General features: G+C 38.3%; 1 protein-coding gene across 3 annotated transcripts in view; it reads right to left on the bottom strand.

Moving 5' to 3' along the window:
- STAG2 (stromal antigen 2) overlaps positions 1 to 20,735 on the bottom strand; it is an 85,540-nt gene that overhangs the window by 54,701 nt on the left and 10,104 nt on the right. The window contains exon 1 of one of the 3 annotated variants that reach the window (XM_054995988.1): positions 12,845 to 12,864. The exons of the other annotated variants lie outside the window; for them this stretch is intronic. The gene's annotated coding sequence lies outside the window, so the exon portion shown is untranslated. Of the gene's footprint in view, positions 1 to 12,844; positions 12,865 to 20,735 lie in introns of those variants that run through there. 3 annotated transcript variants of the gene reach the window in all.

The raw sequence follows: 20,735 nt of genomic DNA on the forward strand, positions 1-20,735 counted from the left end.
ACCAAAACAAAACAGTTTCTTTAGGTTTCCAGATGTGGTTCAGCATTCCGGAAGCTGATTTAATGAGCCAAATCAGCGATTTGTGTGTGTAAGTTTGGCTAATTATTTCCATTATGCATATCCATAGTTGCAACCTCTTTTTCTTGTAACTTAAAAATCAGTCCAGGTTTGTTGTAATTTATCTACCTTTTTGTTATTCTCACCTGAGAGAAATCGATGTCAACACAAGAAAGAGAGCAACCAATCTCAGAACCTCCTCTTGCACTCAAACAAAAAAACCCTACTAGATCAAACCAACAGTCCATCTGTTGTCCATGGTAGCTAGCCAGTTGCTTCTAATAAGCATGACATACCTGCCCTTGAAACAAGTTTCCATTATTTGTTAATATTAAGATTTCCTGTCACTGTAGCTAAAAATTGACAGAACTATCCTCCCTGAAATTATCTAGTACTTTTTTAAAAAGGCAACCAATCCAGTGGCTGCTAGTACGTATTATGGCAGAGATTAAATTATGCATTTTTATCTATCCTGAATTTAGTGCCATTGGTTACATTGGACAGTCCCAACTTCTAGTGTGAGGAAAGGAGGCAGTTCTCTTTCCATCCCTTTCTTTGCGCCATTCATAATTTTATAACCATGTGTCTCCTTAGTCATCTTCGTGAGAAAGGTGTCCTAATCCTTTGATATATTTAGACATCCATTTCTGTACTTTTTTAGTTCTCTGATATCCTGTTTTGAGATGGAATGACAGTATTCAAATGCACGCCACAGATTTACAGAAGGACATGATGATACCGGCTGCTTTATTTTCAATCCTTTCCACCTGAATAATTTCTAGCATGGAATTTATCTTTGTTGCTGCTGTGTAACAGTTTCATTTCTCCCCTGAACTCCAAAATCTCTCTTTTATGTAGTACCAGTCAGCTGGTCAATGGATTTTATTCGCTTAAATCTGCATTAATTTTCATTTGCTTTAAATTTCATTTACAATGTTTTTGCATAATTCACAATGTTGACTACCTCATTGCTCACCCTAAAATCCAGACCATCTTAAAAAGCCATGCCCTCCCAATACAAATTCTTAGATGATCCAAACATTTCTTATTTATTTGAAAATTGTTCATTTATTTATCAAGTAAAAGCCATCAAGGGATAGAAAGTGATCTATATGAGGGCCTATTTGCCTACTGTTTAAGTACTAAATTTCCTAAGAGACATTAAGTGAAGAGCTTTTGAAAACTGGGGGAGGGGGGTCAAGTGGTGCATATTTACCACTCTTCCTATGTGTCTAAAAACCATTTTGATATTTTTTGTAAGGACCAACCAAACTGACACAAAATATTGTGCAAACTCTCTAGCTCCTAAGCAGTTACATCTTGTAGATCATGAGTGTCAATGAGTAAGTGGACCGACATTCTGCTTTCGGGAAGGCCCAGAAAAATATGGGGAAAACTTTTTTCCCCTGAAGAAAATTTGGGGAAGTACTGGGGGGAAAACCCTCCTATGATACAGACTCTTTTTAGAATGAATGAAATGCTTTTGAAGAAAAGGTAGGCATGCTTTTAAATCCAAGAGGCATTCTGTACCTAGAAGGCATAAAAGAGTAGATAACACTTTTACTTCATGCGAACCTCAAGTTTTCAAAAGAGCTGTGTGAGGATAAAAATTAAGGCTCAAAATGAGAAGTTGCAGAAACTGATTCTGACTAAAGGCTTGAGGTGTTGATACTTTTTAAAAAATGTGACTAATCTGTACATAATTAAAATGCTATAATGTGTATGCTGATAATACACTATCACACACTTCAATGTCTTAATATTATAAAACTCAGCTACATATCAAAATATGCTATCAGTTTGTAAGTGCACAACCTTTTTCCTGACTAAATAGTATGTTATTTACCACACCACTTGGGTCCTATTTTTTCAGCTTGTCATAAAGCAAAAATTAAGATATATGTGCTAAGGTAATACAGTGTATATCAGCTTGCAGTTGTCTCTCAAGTATCTGGTATATTTGCAATTTCGCTTGTAGAAAACATGTCATTTATATAAATTCCACAGAATGACAAATATTGCATTTTTATATGGTAAGTTACAAAGAATGTGCTTTATGTTGTTAAGCAGTAAAATTAGGTTTGATAGGACAGTGAGTACTGTATATATTTCCATTTTTCCTAAAATGTCTTTTTTCCCCAGAAATTTTTTTCCATGGCTTCTAAATTTCTGAAAATTTAGTATCTTTAGAGAGGAGCCATGGTTCAGTATTATAGCATCTGCTTGGCATGCAAAAGGTTCCAGGTTCAAAACCAGGCAAATCCAGTTAAAAGGATCAAGCAGAAGGTGATGTGAAAGACCTCCAACTGAGACCCTGGAGAGCCACTGCCAGCTTGAGTAGACAATTCTGACCTTGATGGACCAATGGTCTGTTTAAGTATAAGGTAGCTTCATCTGTTCATGTGTAGTTCGTCCCATAATCGTATGTTCTAATGCACTGGTATTTAGTAAGTCTCTGTCATTAGTATGACATGTTTTACACAGTCGGTATTTTACTCAGTCAATAAGATACCCACTACTGCAATGTATTTTTCTCCTTTGGTTTATCTTTGATTTCTTCCTCCTTCTCAAATCACCATTAAAGCACTGATGCAGGGCGTGACAGCATGTCCTAGAGTTGGAAGGGGCAGTACAGATCATGTAGTTTGAACTTTTGTTCAAAACTAGAGAATTCCTAACCGACGGCTGTCCAGCCTTTGCCTAAAGACCTCCAAGTTCTGGATGAGAGAGGACCACTACATAAATATTACATTGGTAAGCAAAGAAATGTCTCCTATTGTTCAACAAAAATCTACCATCCTGGAAATTAAAGCCCAGGCAATTTAATCTTGTCCTCTGGACAAGCTTTTTCTCTTCCATTCAACAGCTATTTAGAGCATGATCATGTATCCCCTCAGTCTTCTCTGGCATAAATATAACAAATTCCTTTAACTTCTCATCATAGGACTTATTTTCTGGTTCCCTAATAATCTTTGTTGCCCTTCTCTGGGCCCATTCCTCTTTGTTGACATCTCTCCTAAAGTGTAGCACTCAGAACTTTACACAGTACTCCAGAGGAGGTCTAAACAGTGGAACTTAAATGGATCTATTATTTCTTATGACTTGGATACTATGCTTGTTATGCTTCTGTTAATGCAGCCTAGAAGCCTATCAGACTTCTATCATAGCTTATCATGCTGACAATCCATACTCAGCTAGTGATTAACTGTAATCCCAAGAACCTTTTGTATATTACTTTATACTATTTTGGAGTCTGGTATTTCTACCCACAATGACTCGGTGGAGAAACCTATTATTCTTCAAATGATAATTGTTCATTAGCCACTTCTCTGATAACTGTATTATATTCAAAGCAACTTACAATAAATTATCAATACGGACTCTAATATTTAATTAAATTGAGCTTTTTAAAGAAATAATGGGATTAGGAAAATTGGGAAGAAATTACAGTGGTGTAGGAAGGGTTTTTTTTGTTGCAGTGATAACCAAGGTTCCCCCTATGCACCAGTTACACATCCTCAGGCTAAACTATCTCAAAGGGTTGTTGTGAAGATAAAAATAGAGAAGAGAAATAATGTAAATGACTTTGCATCCATGATGGGTAGAAAACCAGGGTACAAACGTAGTAAGTAAAATAATATGTTTTACAACATTTTTATCTTAGCTTTATTAAAGTTACAAAATTCTGTAATATCAAAACAAAATCCTGATGGCCAAAAAAGGAGTCCAGTGCCTAAAGCCAAATATAATTATCATGGTCTGCATCTACCAATCCGGCTAAGACTATGAAGTTCTGAATCAGCCTAAACAGCAATGTAGGTCAAATCAAAGCTAAAATTTCTATTTCTGTGTCTTCTCTTACACAGCAGAAGTGATATTGCAATCACTGATATCACAGGGTTTTTTTTCCTGAGAAAAGAGGTGGCGGAACTTTCAAGAGGGAAATGAGAAAGAAACAGATTTTTTTGAAGTAATGTTATTTTCACACACTATTGCCAAGTATTTTCAAGAGGTGCCAGAACTCTGTTCCACCACGTTCCCACTGAAAAAAAACCCTGACTGATCTGATATGAATCTAACAAGCAATGTAAATGATTAGGTACCCCACCAATCCCTGTGAATGAGTTAAATTCTGCTGAAATGTGAAGATGGACAACCATAATCATGGAATAACATGGGTAGTTCTTCAAGCATACTAAAATTCACATACCAACACTTTCAAGTGTCTTCATTTTTACTTTAAACATGTAAGTATGTACTATGTTGACTTTACATTTTTATGGGTATTATGCCAATACTTTTCACATAAATCTTTGGATGTGTTTGAATGTTAATATTTTAATCAAGTATTTCAGTTCAAGTATTTTTTGCTATTGGGAATTAAAATTAACATGAGGCTTTTTATTTTCTTTAGTAAACAAATTAAAATAAACATTCTAAATTGAACCATACACTATTCAGGGCACTGAAAAATTTCCAGAAAACTTTCAGATTTGTATTTTTTCAGAAAACCCACATCACTGGCTATAACTGCTTTTGTGCCAATCATTTGTTTCCCTTTGCTTGTAATTCCAACTTCATACCCCACTGAGATCCTAAAAATTGACATATCATTCCTAAAGGTTCAGTCATCCTGAATGAGATTATCTCTGCCTCCTACCACCTTCTCTTGCATAAAAATATGACCCTTTAACATTAAGTGCCAGAAGTCTTGTTCCATTCATTTTCAAGTGGAGATGGTCTCTTCTGTACTAGTCAGCTTCTACAACCTAGAGAAGCCATAGCTCAATGATACAGTGCAAGCTTTGCAGGCAGAAAGTCCCAGATCCACCTCCTGTCATTTTGAGTAATGGGGGGAGGGGGGAATAGGTTTCAGTTCACTGCCAGGCGGGACACCACTGAAGCACTTCTGATGCAAGTTTGTTTGACTTAAAAGTCGCCTTACAAACTAGATTTCAAAATTAATGTAACTAGCTGCATCACACTGATAATCAGATGGTTATCATTACCAAATTGTTGAATTACTTAATTTGGTACACATTTTTGCAGAAGTCAGCTACTGTAATATGGGCAATGCTTCAAAGTACTTTTCTAAAGAAACACTTTCTGTTTTGATTGAACTGGCACCTCTTTCCTCCTGCATTAGCATTGCCTCCCACAGCTAATAAATGCCTCAGTTCTACCATAACCTACTGCCTCTAACATTTGTTCAAAACATTGTTCATTCAGTTGGCAGAATGACATCAATGCTCCATGTGTAGAATTTGTGGAAAGAAAAAGTCCGAGCTAGTAAAACAAAAGAAGAATTGTCAATTGGACCTCTCTAGTCTATTAAAACTTCTGTCAGTTCAACTGTTACATATTCTCCACATCACAAGGTTTGATATCTCTGGTGGTATGTTTACATTCCTGAGGAGCCAGCACAATAGAACGCACAGCAGTATCAACCTCACCCCTGCTCCAAAAAGACAAATTTTATAAGCTATTTGTTTTACAGATTAATGAAAGAGAATTAGATTAGTATATACCAGCTAGACCAAGATTCATTATGTGCAACAAACTTGTCTTTCTTTAAGCTAACTCTATACATCAGCAGTCTGTGTATTTGTGTTCTATCTGTATGTGCTACCATACAAGTATCAGATGCACAGGCGTTTTAACAGAGGCTGAAACTTCTGCCCAGAAGCCATGAGCAGACATCTTAAATCTAGCAGCGTGCAATTTAAGTAAGCCCCTGCTGGTGTCTGCTTTGTAGTGGCATAATACGCTGTGTGACCAAACAAGATGCTTATTTTCTGATGACTCAGCAGCTAGACTATCTCCTTCCAATGGCATGCATTTCAGACTCCCAATTTTCATATGCCACTTTTATTTAGATTATTGTCATGACAAGACAGTCTTCAAAGTTTGTAACACCCTAAGTGCCACTTTAAGGTTCATTATCCCCTAAGTTTTTAAAACTCAAATCATGACTATTAAGCACTAACAAAAGCTGAAAGCTACATTTTAATTTCAGACTTGTGCTCTAAAAGTGTACTTTTATATAGCTCAATTCAAAGACTGGTATGGAGAAAAAGCTAAATTTCAGACTGCCACTACGTGATGCTAAAACATAATCAGTTTACTTTTAAAACGAAAATGTATCATGCTGAAAGATCACTTGGTGGAGCTCTAGCTTAAAGCTAAAGAAGACAGGTCACCCAAAGGTTGACCTAGCTATTTCTTGACAGGAAGTCTGAATATATTTCTAAGGCAGCATCAATAGAATAATAAGTTATGACCTGTCTTCTTCAATTCTCAATATAAAAATTACTTCAGGATTCCCTCACCTTAACTATGTAAACTTAACCTAGAATACAAATTTATTTAGCCACATATAAACAAACGCTGGCTTACTAATAATAGTAGCTGAGGAAGGAGTATTTGGAAGCTTTTGGCAAGGGTTTTTAAAAAATTCAGTGACATGTTTGTGTAATGATAAGATTAATTAAATTACAACACCTGCATTTTTATGTCTGTGAACTTTTAGATGTTGCATTCCAAATGGATTATATCAGAATGAGTCCTTCCCATGGACGCAACCATATATTTCTCCAACAGTTCCATTTCTGATACAGGCTTATTTTCCCATTTTTAGTTAGACTTTTCAAAAATATTAGTGGAAATGCATTGAAGGTTATTTTAAAATGTGTTTTTGAAGGATCAACTACATGTGCCATTGGTGCCATGCCAAAGAGAAATGCATAATCCATCCTAGGGCAAAGAAAGCCACAATAAGAGAGATCCATAATTAGGATCTCTTGCATTTCATTTAAAAAATAAAACAAGGCACTCACAGGGGAGACCAAATCCGACTGGGCCATGATTTTAAAAAACAAAACAAAAACCTTCTACCTCTGGCTGGATTCAAGTATAGCTGCTAAGATCTGAAAAAAGAAAAAACCCACAGAAGATCATAATCATGGATCTCTTGCATAGTACCTAGTTATATCCATATACTTATGGCTGTCTTAGAAGGGAAGAAGAGCAAAAGAGGTGGGGGGAAACACATGTTTCAGATTAAAGTTAAAAAGGAATACCAGATATGAAATAAATGACAACTATGAATATATTCAATTTTGAAAAAACAGTTTTGACTTCAGGAAAAACTATAGCTGTATTTTTAGAATCATGCACTACACACTTTTTGTCACAGTCATTGTTATTGTTCAGTTACTCTCTCGAATGAATATGACTCCACACTGCTTGTCAGGAGGAGACTCTGAAGTAGTAGGCAATAAAATATTGCACAATGCTCTCAATTTCTACCCTACACTGTTTTTCAAGCTGTTTCATATCATAGGGCTGGGTCAAACATACTTTTATCACATTGACTGCAGCCTTTATTTGTGATGATTTGCACTTGTGAATGAATTATCACTAGCCAGACTTTCATCATTCTCCACCCACAATGTTTTTCAATGTAAGATGCTTCACAAAATCAGTCAGGAGTAATCAAATGAGAAAAATGAAAAGAACCTGCTTGTCAGTAGGAACCACCTCAAAGCCTACATAGTAATTTCCCTGGCTCCTAAAATGTGATGCTAGCTTCTAAAATTTAGTCTACCTGGTCAACTGAAACCTGGCTCTCCTCTCAAACTCCATCAGTGGCCAGTTATCCTACAGAAGAACAAGTAAACATGCCCCCTTTCCTTGAGCAGTAGCTGGAACAACAGCTGTGTAAGCCTTCTGTTACCCTGTTACAGCTTAATGGTATGGTTTTATTTTATTGTTGGAAACAGCCACCTGAATTTAATCAAGAATATAAATACCTTACATAAATAGAACTGTAAATATTTTCTATGTAGATAGCTCTGAAAAACCTGACATTGACTCCTAGGTGTTCATTTTCCTGCCTTGTTAAGTCAAATTGCTCTTGTGAATATTCGAGTACAAATATTAGAGAAAAGTGAAAAGAGAATTAATCTGAGGATGTCTATACTTCAACATTCTTATTTGGAAAACTAAACTAAGTCTGGATGGGTTCAAGCATTCCTGCACATCATGTGGTGGCTCTCAGGCAAAGTGTCAAATTGAAAAGAAGTGTCTTTTGAAAGGAAAAAAAAAACAGTATCTAACCAACATGGCCAAATCAGTGGATACCAAAATCCAGAGACTGGTACCACGAACAGAAAGCAGATCTTTCTACAAACCAGGAAAAAAGCCCCAGGTTTGCATAAATATCTGAAATCTTTAATGGCCATTGCTAGTCAACCACAATACTGCCAGCCTTCAAGCCTTGATTTCTGTCAGTTAAAGGTAGGGCCCCCTTCCCAGACCTGTTTTGGCCTTTGAGCAAGATTCATGAGGGCCATGCCCCGCAGCAATCACTGGGCAACTTGCTACCACAGAACTTGTATGACTCACTGAAGCCCAGCTGCTTGCTACTGTTCAACAGCAGCCATCCCATTAAAGTTGTGATGCACAGTGGTTAGAGCTTCAGACTACAATCTGGGAGACCTTGATTCAAATCCCCACTCCACCATGGTGCTTACTGAGTGACCTTGGGTCAGTCACTCACACTCAGCCTAACCTTCCTCACAGGGTCATTGTGATGATAAAATGGAGGAGAAAGATGCAAGCTATTTAGGGTCCCAATTCTGGAGAACAGCAGGGCACAGAGGAAGCAAATAAATATAGCTGAAGATGGAGGGGCAGGTAAAAGACAGATTGATTGGTGGGTGTGAAAGAAAGAAAGAAGAAGGGAAAGGTGAGGATACAAGGGCTGTCAGGAAGAGGAAAAGATGAAAGTGTGCAGAGTGAAATACAGGGGGAAATGAAGTGTCCCCTGCAAGATCTTGTGGGTTCGCCACTGTGCAACTGGGCACAGGTGGGTGGCCAGCACCATACAACTGAGTATGGTGCTGGGACAGGTATCCATAACCATACAGAGGCTGTCAGGGAAAGGGAAGGTGGAAAAGCTGCCGGGGGGGGGGGGGAGATAAAAGTCAGTCTGCTGGTAAGCGGGGTCAGAAGGAAGCAGGAAAAGGGGAGAAAATATGGGAAATAGGAAACTGAGATGTCCCTTCAAGTTCTTGTGTGTCCCCCACTTGTTATATCTGACCTGAGACAAGCAATATGCAGGCTGTGGGTTGGATCCAGACTAAATTTTCCCCTAATGTAAGGTGAGATATATTTTCTGCCAATTCCCTTTTCCTGTTAAAGACCCTCAATTTGCCTCTCATACATTCCTTGTTATACTAAAATGATAGTCTGGATCCAACCCTTTACCTCAATTGCTCAAGTCATGCATTAAAACCACTACTCAATGACTGCAGTTTTGATTTAAAAATTTACTACCGAAATATTACTTCATGTTTTCCATGACAACTCGGTATTAACATAATTTAAAAATGTAGGAAATGTTTACTCTGAACAGCAAGATTAGGTGGAGAATGACATGCACTATCAATGCAAACCTAACACTGGCAATCTTTTCTTTTCTCCTTCCCCATCCTGCATAAATCTCCTGGTCAACATTAGTGCTAGTGAAACTGTAACACTAACTGTGGATAATATTAACAATGGTTTGTAAGCCAGCTTCAAACCCAGGTTAAAACCTGACCCTATTTAGCATTAGCCATGGTTAGCCAGTGGGAGGGACTGGAATATAACACTGACAAGGGAAGTGGAAATCAGATGGGAGAGAAAAACGTAACTGCAGAACAAAAACTCAAGCCTGCAGCTCACTCCCAACCTTAACTACGTTCAAAAGATCAACAATGTTTCATCCACGCTAGTAAGCTGTTTAAAAATACAACCAAAAATAAGCCATGCTTAAAACCAATTCAGCATTTTCTTGTGTTTATCAAAGAAAGGGGCTCAGTCAGCTGTATAGGTGGTTCCCCACCCAGGGTCAACAAAGGACATCCATGTGCACAAACTGCAGCTAGTGTCTGAGGGGCATCCCACACTGTGCTCTGATCACAGTGAAGAGGTGATAGATACTCACATACCTAGTATTTTGTTGACACAGTTTTGTTTTAGAATTTCTGGATTTAGCCTTTAACTGCACATCTGTGAACAAGAACCTGCTGAGAAATAACCCACTGTCCATAAAATATTGACCCTATGCTCTACATTTTATACATAATAGGGATATAAATAATTGCAACCTTAATGGCTCCTAATTTGAAATAAGGCAGATTGCAAGATCTGAGCAAGTCTGCTAATGATAGGATGTTTTGGAGGTCTTTCATTCATAGGGTTGCCATAGGTCAGAGGAAACTTAATGGCACATCACACACATATACATACATGTACACAAAGAGATACCCTTAGTCCATTATTAATTGGGTTTAAGAACAGTTACCTTCTCCGTAAGTAGCAGTAAAACATGCCAGTTGCTACCAAGTAGAAATTAACCATTAACAGGCCCAACCCAAAACAGAGGCTCAAGTTAGTTACAACCAAGTTTTATTATTACCTTCAACAGGCAACTAACCTCAAATAACTAACTATAGCTGCATTTGGCTACTGATCATTAGTGACAAGTAATTTATTCACAGGCATCTTAGCCTCATTTTCCAGACTATAGTCTTAAGAACCGTAATAAAAATGATAGTTATAAAAGGGAATTACTGCGGGCAGGTCTAAATTCAGGCAATGCCCATTTTACCATCTTTTGTTTTAAGTTTTGTTTTAAAGTTATTGGGTTTTTTTACAGAAAGGGTTTAGAAAAACAAAAAACTTAGGAAACAAACTACAGAGAACATAGTTAATGAATCTAGGCTTCAACACACGAACCTCCAAGGCCACGTACTAGTTGAAAACATAGGCACATGTATTCCACAAGTACATATACAATTCCAGTTATTCCTCACATATACACTAGTTGGTACATTACAGTAATTATACTGTCTATCCTGTCTCTTGCTATTTCTTCCCCCATAATATGAACTTGCTGATTCGCAGTCTCTGCATCATGTACATATCCTGCAATTACATTGTTTCTTCACAATTAGAAAATATCATACCTCCTTCTCCAGTGGTATTCCCTTATTGACTGACTGGCTCATACATCATATAAATTTTGCACCTTGTACAAAAGGCAACCCTTACCTCAAGTTATCATGTGGAAGGTGAACCTTATGAATAGTAAGGTTAAAAGAGTACAAAGGGGGGGGGGGGAGACCAGGTGGAGAAAATGCAATTCTTTGATCAGACTTGTTTCCCCTTAGTTAAAAAGCTCTGATCTGATCTGCCTCATTCAAAAACTACATGACAGAGACTGTGTTACTTTTTCACAAACCAGCAGAAAGCAAACTGCAGGCCAGCATCAGATTAACAGATGAAAACTGTTCTTATAGAAAATTAACTACAATCAGTCTGCTAAATCAATAAAATACAAATTTACAACTGAACTGCTCACCACCAAGATAAAGGTCCTTAAATATAATGCTGAGGAAAATAAGCAGCAGCTAGGATGAACAGGTTGATTTTTATTACCACATGGTACTTCATCTCAGTCAGAAATACATTTATGAATTATTATTACATTTGACATGTAATGTTGCATATACCACCATAAATCTAATCAATGTTGTCAGTTACAAATCAAAATTGCAACAGAATACACTCAGGATCTTTTGGGAAATGTAACTATCAAGAAAATAGCAAGACAGCAGAGAAGCCACATTATATTCTAAGGCAAAGGAATATACAATAAATCAACCACATGCATTAATTGAAGATGATGGTATGTTAAACTAGCAAGGCTCAAATCTGAGTATCCACTATACTCTCACAGAGAACACAAAATACCACTACCATCAAATGTGTATTTTAAAGAAGTTCTCTGATAGTATTAACTACTCATGATTAATTACCAGTTCTGGATGGTAATTAAGGGACAACATCTGGTTCAACTGGGAAGAATGGGCTCCCCAAATGAGCTACGCTAAACTGTGCACCCAGGAAACTGAAATTAGCAAGTAATTTACAGCATCCTTGCTCTGAATCCAAGTATCAAATGGGCAGGGCAAGCAGAGTATAAACCTAGAAAATCCCAAATGTCTAAGTACTTATATATTTTATATAAGAGTATAGTAATTTGAAAAACAGTTGAGGTCATTAACTGGGACACATTCCATCAACTGAGGAAGACACACAACAGTGTAAAACTCTTTATGAAACAGCATGCCTATCATGTAGTTTGCCACTTGTTCAACAGCCTGTAATAAGAGAAAAATTGTTTCTAGGGAAGCAGGAGATCTTTTACACCTTATTCATTTCCTCAAGAGATGCCAGACAGCCTACGGCAAGTACTCTTTCAAAGTCCCTTTTTGGTTTGCATCCATCAGAGGTGGGACTTGCTTCTGCCGAACTAGTTCCCTCCCTCAAAAACCAATCACTCTGCTGTCTCCACTGAAACCAAATCTTGACAAGATGGGACATCATACTGTTTGGGAAGGTTGAAGTCTTCACAGACACTATACTTCCCATATCTGATAGGGTACAGCTGACTGTTACGAATCATGGGGTTATACTGGACCCCACATTATTGCTAAGCTGATACAGCTGCAAAAAAAAAGAAAGAAAGAAAAAAGCTTTCTTCCTTCTTCACTTAGCCCAGAAGATGGCTTCCCAATTCAGCTTGGCAGATCTGACCATGTAAGATGCCTGCCTTAGTAACTTCTAGACTATTGTTAATGCACTCTACATGGATCTTGCCCTTCGACATTCCAGCTGGTTCAGAATGCCTTAGCTTGGTTCCTATTGGGAACTAGATGGAGAATGTATAATATACCTGTTCTGCTGTTACTTCACTCAGTTACTTCACCAATCAGTTAGGTACTGGCCATCAACTACAAAGCCCTTCACAACCACGGACCAACATATCTGCGGGATCCCCTCTCCTGCTATGCTCCTCCACATCAGGTTCAATCATCTGAGCAAAGCACTCTGAAAGAGTAATTACACCAACAGTTAAGATTAACATCTTTCCAAACACATGCATCTTCTGGTGGCTCCAACCTTGAGGAATGCCTGCCAGAGGTGGTCAGGAAGGCACACACATTTTTTAATTTTTCCACAAGAATGTGAAATACAGAAACATTCAGGGGGGGCATTTTTATAAAAGAAATAGGATTGTAGTCTATTGCACTATTATTGTATGATCACCTTGGTCTTACTGCATTCTACATTTGCAATCCATTTTCTGTTACGCTTATGGTATGCATGTCTTACTGTTTTTTGGTTCCACCATCTTCTAATTTTATTGTATTGTTTATTCTGTCTGGCTGCATAGTTTTATATGCCCCTTTTTGACAAGAAAGGTATGGTATATAAAGAGAATAAAACCTGAACAGCCAAACACAACACACACTGAGGTGGTGCAGGCTTGCAGAAAAGAACATTTTGATGCAAATGAGAAGAAATTACAAGCAGTGAAGAGTGGGACTGTGGCTCAGTGGAAAAGCATCTGTTTCCCATGCAGAAGGTCCCAGGTTCAATCCCCAACTGACATTTCCAGTTAGTGGGACATGATAGTACCTTTATTCAAGAACCTGGAGAGCCATTACCAGTCAAAGCAGATATCTTGAAGGATTGGGTGTCTGACTCAAAATAAGACAACTTCATGTGTGTTCATGTGAGTGTACATTCTTGCTTTCTCTCTCCTGGAAAATAACTGGCACAAACATGAACAATGGAGAAGCAAGGGATAAGAGGAGGGGCGGGGGAGCACCAGTCAGCTGTATATCTGAGTGGTTGGTGAAGTTTGTATCCCTTCTCTCCCAATGTTAGGAATAAGATCACTTCCAGTGCTTACGCTGTAGGAAGACGGTGTTCATGCGCTAGCTTCATATTGCGTTCACTTGATTTTTAGCTTAGTTGCTATCTGAATTTTTTTTTAGTTCCAAATAAGCTCTGGCCCTCCCAGTCTGTGCTTAATTGTTGACCATTAAATAAAGCAACAGTTTTAATCTTTTACAAAAAGGTTTTTGTCTCCTACTTTTAAATGGTATATACAGTTTGAGGCAAGTACATTTATTATCATGCATATGGATATGCACATCCAGTGGATGCAGATTCTACCAAAATCTGTGTATGCTAATCTGACCTACAACCTTACTAGCTCAGGCCAAACTTTATACAGCTGAATATTCTGCCTTCATTAGGTGGCAATCTGATGCACTGTTTCCAATTCTTGTTGCTCTGAGTGCAGAGTTGGAAAAATATAGCATGTGGGCTTGTGATCTGCCAGTACTTTACCCAAAACAACTAAATTGTAGGTTTAGGTATTAATAAAAAAATCTGTGTATCACCAAATTAGTAGTAACAACTGCATTTATTTACAACTCTTCTAGACAGATTAGTTCACTCAGAACAGTGAACAAAGTCAGTGTTGTTATTGTCCCCACAATACAGCTGGGGTTGAGAAGAATGGCTTACCCAAGATCGCCTGCTGAGCTCATGGCAGTAGCAGGATTCAAACCAGCAGAACAACAGATTTGCATTCCAACCACTTAACCATGATGCTACAGCAGCTCTCAAACTAAAGACTTCACCTTACACAAAATGAACATTCAAGTGCAGGGAGCCTGTGCAGTACAGGGATTAAATCAGTGATTCTTAGAAGGGGCAAGCAGGGGACCTGCAAGTACTTGCAGAGGGCTATCTCACTTTCTCCTCCCCCACTATTTCCTATGCTCCCTCCCTCTGCCTTTTACTGACAGAAACCAAGGCATGAAGATTGGTAATACAGTTGTGGTTGCCTAGCAAACACCTGATGGCATTTGTAGATGCTGAATTTATTATTGGGGAGGGAGGTTTAAACCCATCATTTTTTTAAGGTTTCAAAATCTTCTGCAAACCTGCAGTTTCTTCCTGGTTTAGAACAATCTGTCTTGACTTTTCATGGATTCGATCTCAAAGTATTCACAGATTTTGCTACATTGAGAATTAGATATATCAATGATGATACAGCCTACTGGGGGGATCATAACTTTCATTGGTATTCAGTAATCTAGGCAGCCTCTTTTCTCCATTTGTAAGGGCTTCTGAGTGAAAATTAAGGAGACTACTCACCCTCTACCAAGGAAATATTCCTAACAGATTCCTTAAGAAGTTGTGCACAGAAAATAGGAAGGAAAAGTAATATCAAGGAGTTGGCTGAGGGTACCTGTCTCTCACTGAACGTATGCCCAAGATTTGTGTATCATTCATAAAAGTGAGGGTCTAGAAAAAAAATGGAAAACTGGAAAAATTTAGATGGGAAATGGTCCCCCTGCCTTGAAGCCTTTCCCCCTATTTTTCTGATTTAAAAAGTCTGAAACTTTGGGGAAGCACTGAAGTGAAACTCCTATCAAATTTATAATGAATAATATGTTTCTCAAAAGCAAGGTTTGTCACATTCAAAACGTACAGCTGAAGAAAAAAAAAACCTTGAGGACGTTATCAAGTTTTCCAGTGGAAAAACTGGGCAATTTGGGGTAACAATGAAAAATCCTGCCATGAAATATTTTCTCTGAGTGAGAAGCCCTTGGCTTACAATGCATTCCACTCATTCCAAATGTACAGCATGAAAACATCTGAAGACTTGGAAAAACTAAGAAATTTGGGGGAGCACTGGGGGGAAAGACCTCTTATACTGTAGACGTATACAATATTTTCAACGTTTTTGTTTAAATGTAAATAATTTGGTAACAATATCCCTAATGTGTTCAATTATAATACATTAAGAGTTTAATGTTTTCATTGCTATAACGTTTAGCTTAATATAGAAACATGCTGGCAGTCAGACTTACTGTGATTCTATGGCAGAGTTTCTGTTCAGATAATACACTTTCTTTTGGTTTACTACAAAACTTGTTTCCTACCTTCAACATTTCTTCCTGTTTCTCAGATGGCAAAAATTACAGATACCTGTGCTATGGTAGCATAAGGTGCAGCGTTCTGCATCTCTCTCTCTTTCTCATACAGGGTATACTTGCAGGGGGAAGGGTTGTAGAAAATATTTATACTGTTAAAGTCTATAAATGTGCCAAATAATACAGTGTTATATGATACATTATAAATAATGCATTTCATGTTAAATCAGCAAAGGAAACTTCAGATTGACAGGGAAGTATTTCAATCTCCCCTCCCAAAAGGGAAAAGACATACACACACCATGGCTTCATAAGGTCTGGACACACACACTCTTATATAAAAGTTGCCTTCCCTGGAGTTGTTTTTGTGTCATATTTTTTTTTTACTTGTTTACAAAAACATCTCTAATTTTTTCAGGGCCTCCTCTTGGTTAAACTGCTTTTGAGATGGTCTTTCAGTCAGTACAGGACAACTTTTTCAGTGACAGCTCCAGCGTAACAGAATACCATCCCCAAGAAGATGCAGATACCCTTATGCTGCCCATCTTTTGTACAAAATGTAGGCTATTCTTCATACATACGCATTTGTGAAGACATTTTGAAGAAAAGTGGTATAACTGTGTTTTTCTTGTTTTTTAATTGTTCTTTACATGAAAGTCAGGATTTTTTGTAAGCTGCTTGGTGCTGCTAAGGGTGGTAGGAAAGGCACCATATAAAGGCAATCTGACCTACCTCCCAAGATAACTGTAAGGATCACATGGGAAGGAGAAGAAATAAGCTCACCATCCTGAGCTCCTTAGAGGAAGAGTGGGATAAAAATAGAAAAGAGCAATTTCTTACAACAATGTATTATCATAGAAGCCAAGATATCACTGAGGCAGTTTGGTATAGTGGTTAAAAGAGCAGGACTCTAATCTGGATAACTGGGTTTGATTCCTCACTCCTCCACTTGAAGCCGGCTGGGAGACCTTGGGTCAGTCACAGCTTCTAGGAGCTCTCTCAGCCCCACCCACCTCACAGAGTGTTTTGTTGTGGGGATAACAACATACTTTGTAAACCACTCTGAGTGAGTGTTAAGTTGTCGTGAAGGGCGGTATATAAATCGAATGCTATTATCATTATTGTTGTTGTCATTATTATCATTATCATTATAGTTTAAGATAGCTGACGGGCAGGTTACAACAGATGGGTAAAAATCTAAATAAATTGAAAGCAATTTGTAGGTAACTGGAAGGCATGTTTTGATCAGATACCTAACAATATCTAAAGAATAAGAATTCAGACTAAAAGGCTTAGACATTCACATAAAGTAAAAAATTGAGGTGGGCAGTGGAATTTTTTTAAAGATGCAGGATGTCTCACTAGCACCTCAAAGCCAGTAATTCAAAACCATAATGAGCACTTACGTCACCTTGCACCCAAACTGTCATTTATTGAATAGTTTTATATTTTGGCTTTCTTCCATCATGGAATTCCAGGTGCTATAATGGGGGAAGGCTGTATGTTTCCCATTGAGGCACTGACCAGAACAAAGATGCTTAGCTTAAGCAAGGTGGCTGTATCAAGTGCCTTCAGACTGCACTTTTTACCTCTCAAAAGTCCTCTATCCCATTCCAAAATCAGTATTTTGTGGTTTTGTTCCCACGGGATTTGGAATTGTAGCATGGACACAGGAATAAATGTCAATTCAAGTACTCCCTAAATATAGCTGCATAAAAATAAATGTTCTGGCAGACATGTATTTACCCAACTCCACAAACCACCTTAAAGGTATCTCTTGTATCTGACCCACCAACAACAGTGTCATAGAGAAACAGAAATGAAGCCCACTGTTGGCCTCTTCTATGGTAGAAAATGGGAGCTAAGCATATGAAAATGTTAATATAAGCACATGTGGGTAACCTCACCATGGAGACAGATAAAAGATCTCTACATCTTTTGATACAGTTGTAAAAATACTCTTCAGCATGGCATTCAGGCTCTACCAACTGAATGACTCAGATAAACAACAGGTAGGTCATATGGTCTTACATGATACATACACACACACAGCATCCAAAAGTATATCTGTTGTTATATTACTGACCTGGGATAGCCTCAGGCAGTATCAGGTTACTGGTAGATGAGTGATTTCAATTAATTTTATCCAAAGCTCTCATTTACAGGTCTACAGTGAAGGTCCCAAATATTCTTCCTCTCTCACTGGCCTCCCCAGCAACCACTTCTCTCTTGAGTTTCTGCTTTCACAGGCTGTACGATCTTGGCCTCAGTCCCATCTGTCTAATCAACCCCCTTTTAAATCCTACCTGACACAAATACCACCATGCCCTGCACTGCCTCCAGGAATCCTCCCACCTGAAATTCCAAGTGATGGCCCATTTTTAGTCATCTCTAGCCATATACGAACTCAGATCAGCCACAGAATACCAAAGCAATTCTGTTACAGTCAGGTTTATCTTAATCCCACCAGTTCCTAACTTTCCTAGTCCATCAACTAGAAAAACCTAAAAGCTATACCACTATTAATTACATACCCTAGTGATATAAATTAACAATCAAATACAATTAAAAGAATAATACTGAAACAGGAAGTCTAAGATCATTTTGAATTACTTCTAGACACTTGATGGCACAACTAAGTATTATCAACAGTTTATCACTGTTACCTGAATTCAAGATTTTTGTATGTTTTTTTTCCTTATAACAAATGTTTTCCACCCTAACAAGTATTGTCCAAACCAAGAGAGAAGCAAAATATTATGAGTAACGAAACTGGTTTGTACAACACATCCCCAACTGGATGGAGACTGTGCATGTAGCTCTCCTGACCAGTTCAAGAACTGGTCTTTCACATCAAGGCTAACATTCCACCAACCAGCTACTTGTAAAGAGAGTTCCCTCTATTTGAAGGGGCTCATCTACATGCCCAGCCCCAGCTGCTCCGTGTGCACTCTACTGGTGCATGCTTCTTTTTTTTTTTTTGGCCTACCAGAGCCTGATGTTCTAGAACAGCAGGAAGCCATCTGCTGAACACATTCTTTTCAGCAGTTAAGGTCATAAATTTGCTTGCTGTCCATTAACTGAAAAGAGGAGATGGGGAGAGAAAAGCTGTATAAACTGGCAGCGACATATTAACTATAGACATAATGACGATAACAAGTCATAGCTTAATTTTCTCCTTCTAGCTAAACAAGCTCTGCTGTCAGCCTATGTACATTTCTGGAAAGCTTGTGAATTACCGATTTTCATAGCAGGTTTCTGCCGCACACACGATAAACAGGTTTTATATTATACAGCAGTAGTTATAGCATTAACAGCTTAAAATGAAGTCTCAGCTGGCTTGAATGGTGACCATGTAATACCTGCTTGACATCACACACATACATTCAGGTTCTGACAACTCTTAAGGCAAATGGAATTCCATGATTGTAGGGCAGCTACCAAGAATGCACCATGCCTGAATGTCAGTGGTAGGGGGAAAGGTAGCACAGTTAAGAGGAAACAAAACTTACTGGTCACACTGGAATTGTCCCAAATCAAAGTTTAAAATCACTAGAAGGGCAATTTCAAACAGGTAATTGGTCAAACCAGATCAAATGTGGAAGTAAAAAATCTGGTAAACAAGTTCATCTCAATAAACAAGAAACAATCCAAAAACAGCAACAAAAAGTGCCAAGTAAAAAAAGAATGCCAAACACACAGGAGCACAAATCAACATTACACTGCTGCTAAAAGAAAGACCTGCCCTATGCTGGATGGTCCAGGCTAGGCTGATCTTGTCAGATCTCAGAAGCTAAGCAGGGTCGGCGCTGGGAAAAATTTGGATGGGAGATCACGAATACGACCAGGGCCACTATGCAGAGGCAGGCAATAACAAAACACCTCTGTTAGTCTTCTGCCTCGAAAACTCTACGGGGTTTCCATAAATTAGTTGCAACTTGACAGCACTTTATGCACTCACACAAAGCAAGACTTTGCGGCAACTCTGGAAGTATTTAGAGCTTACAGGATCAGCCAGGTCCTGGAAGTACAGTGCTATCCTTTTACTTACACTGTACTTACTAGTTCCAAATAACTATTTATAGACACCTTTATCCTTTAACTAGAATAAAGCCATCTACAAATAGTTATTTGTATATCTGGATGGCAGACCATCATAAGGGTAATTCTTCATAAATCCAAGTTTATGGTTTCATACCACTTGGGCAGGACCAAGCCAACACTTGGTCTATAACCACAGGGATGTTGGCACAGGAGCTTTAGCAAAAAGGAACAGATGGTCTGCAGGACCAGTATGAGATCACCACATTAGGCCAGAACAAGTACATTAGATGATTCTGAAAGTTTCTCAGTTAGTCTTGCTCATATATCTAAGCAACAAGATTGCTCAGCTTGCTAGCATTCCTTGCCACAGATGTTCTTTTACCAAACCCATTCCTGTACTGCTCCCTGAAAAATATACAGACACGGCCTTTACAGGAGTCAGATCAGGCTTCATACCCAACAGGGAAGTAGAAACTTAACCTGCTCTGAGAAATATTGCATCATTTAAGCATACTCCAAAAAGGCAGCCACAGAAAGAACATAGGTGTTCCATGAAGAAATTTCACTGGCTCGTATCCAAGTACACAGTTCTAAAGTTTAAGAGCCAGTGGTGATTTCTACCACCTACCCCCTTCTATGGGAGACATCACTTTACTCCCAATGCTGTTCCTGAAGGTCCACTGGCCAGGATGAATAAAACTGAGGGGGGGGGGGTCACTGGGCTGCAGTTGGGTGGGAATGGATGTAAATCACCTTACTCTCTTAAGAAACACACTTACATCT

This window comes from Eublepharis macularius, chromosome 13 (genome assembly GCF_028583425.1).
Source record: "Eublepharis macularius isolate TG4126 chromosome 13, MPM_Emac_v1.0, whole genome shotgun sequence".
In the NCBI taxonomy this organism is placed as follows: Eukaryota; Metazoa; Chordata; class Lepidosauria; order Squamata; family Eublepharidae; genus Eublepharis; species Eublepharis macularius.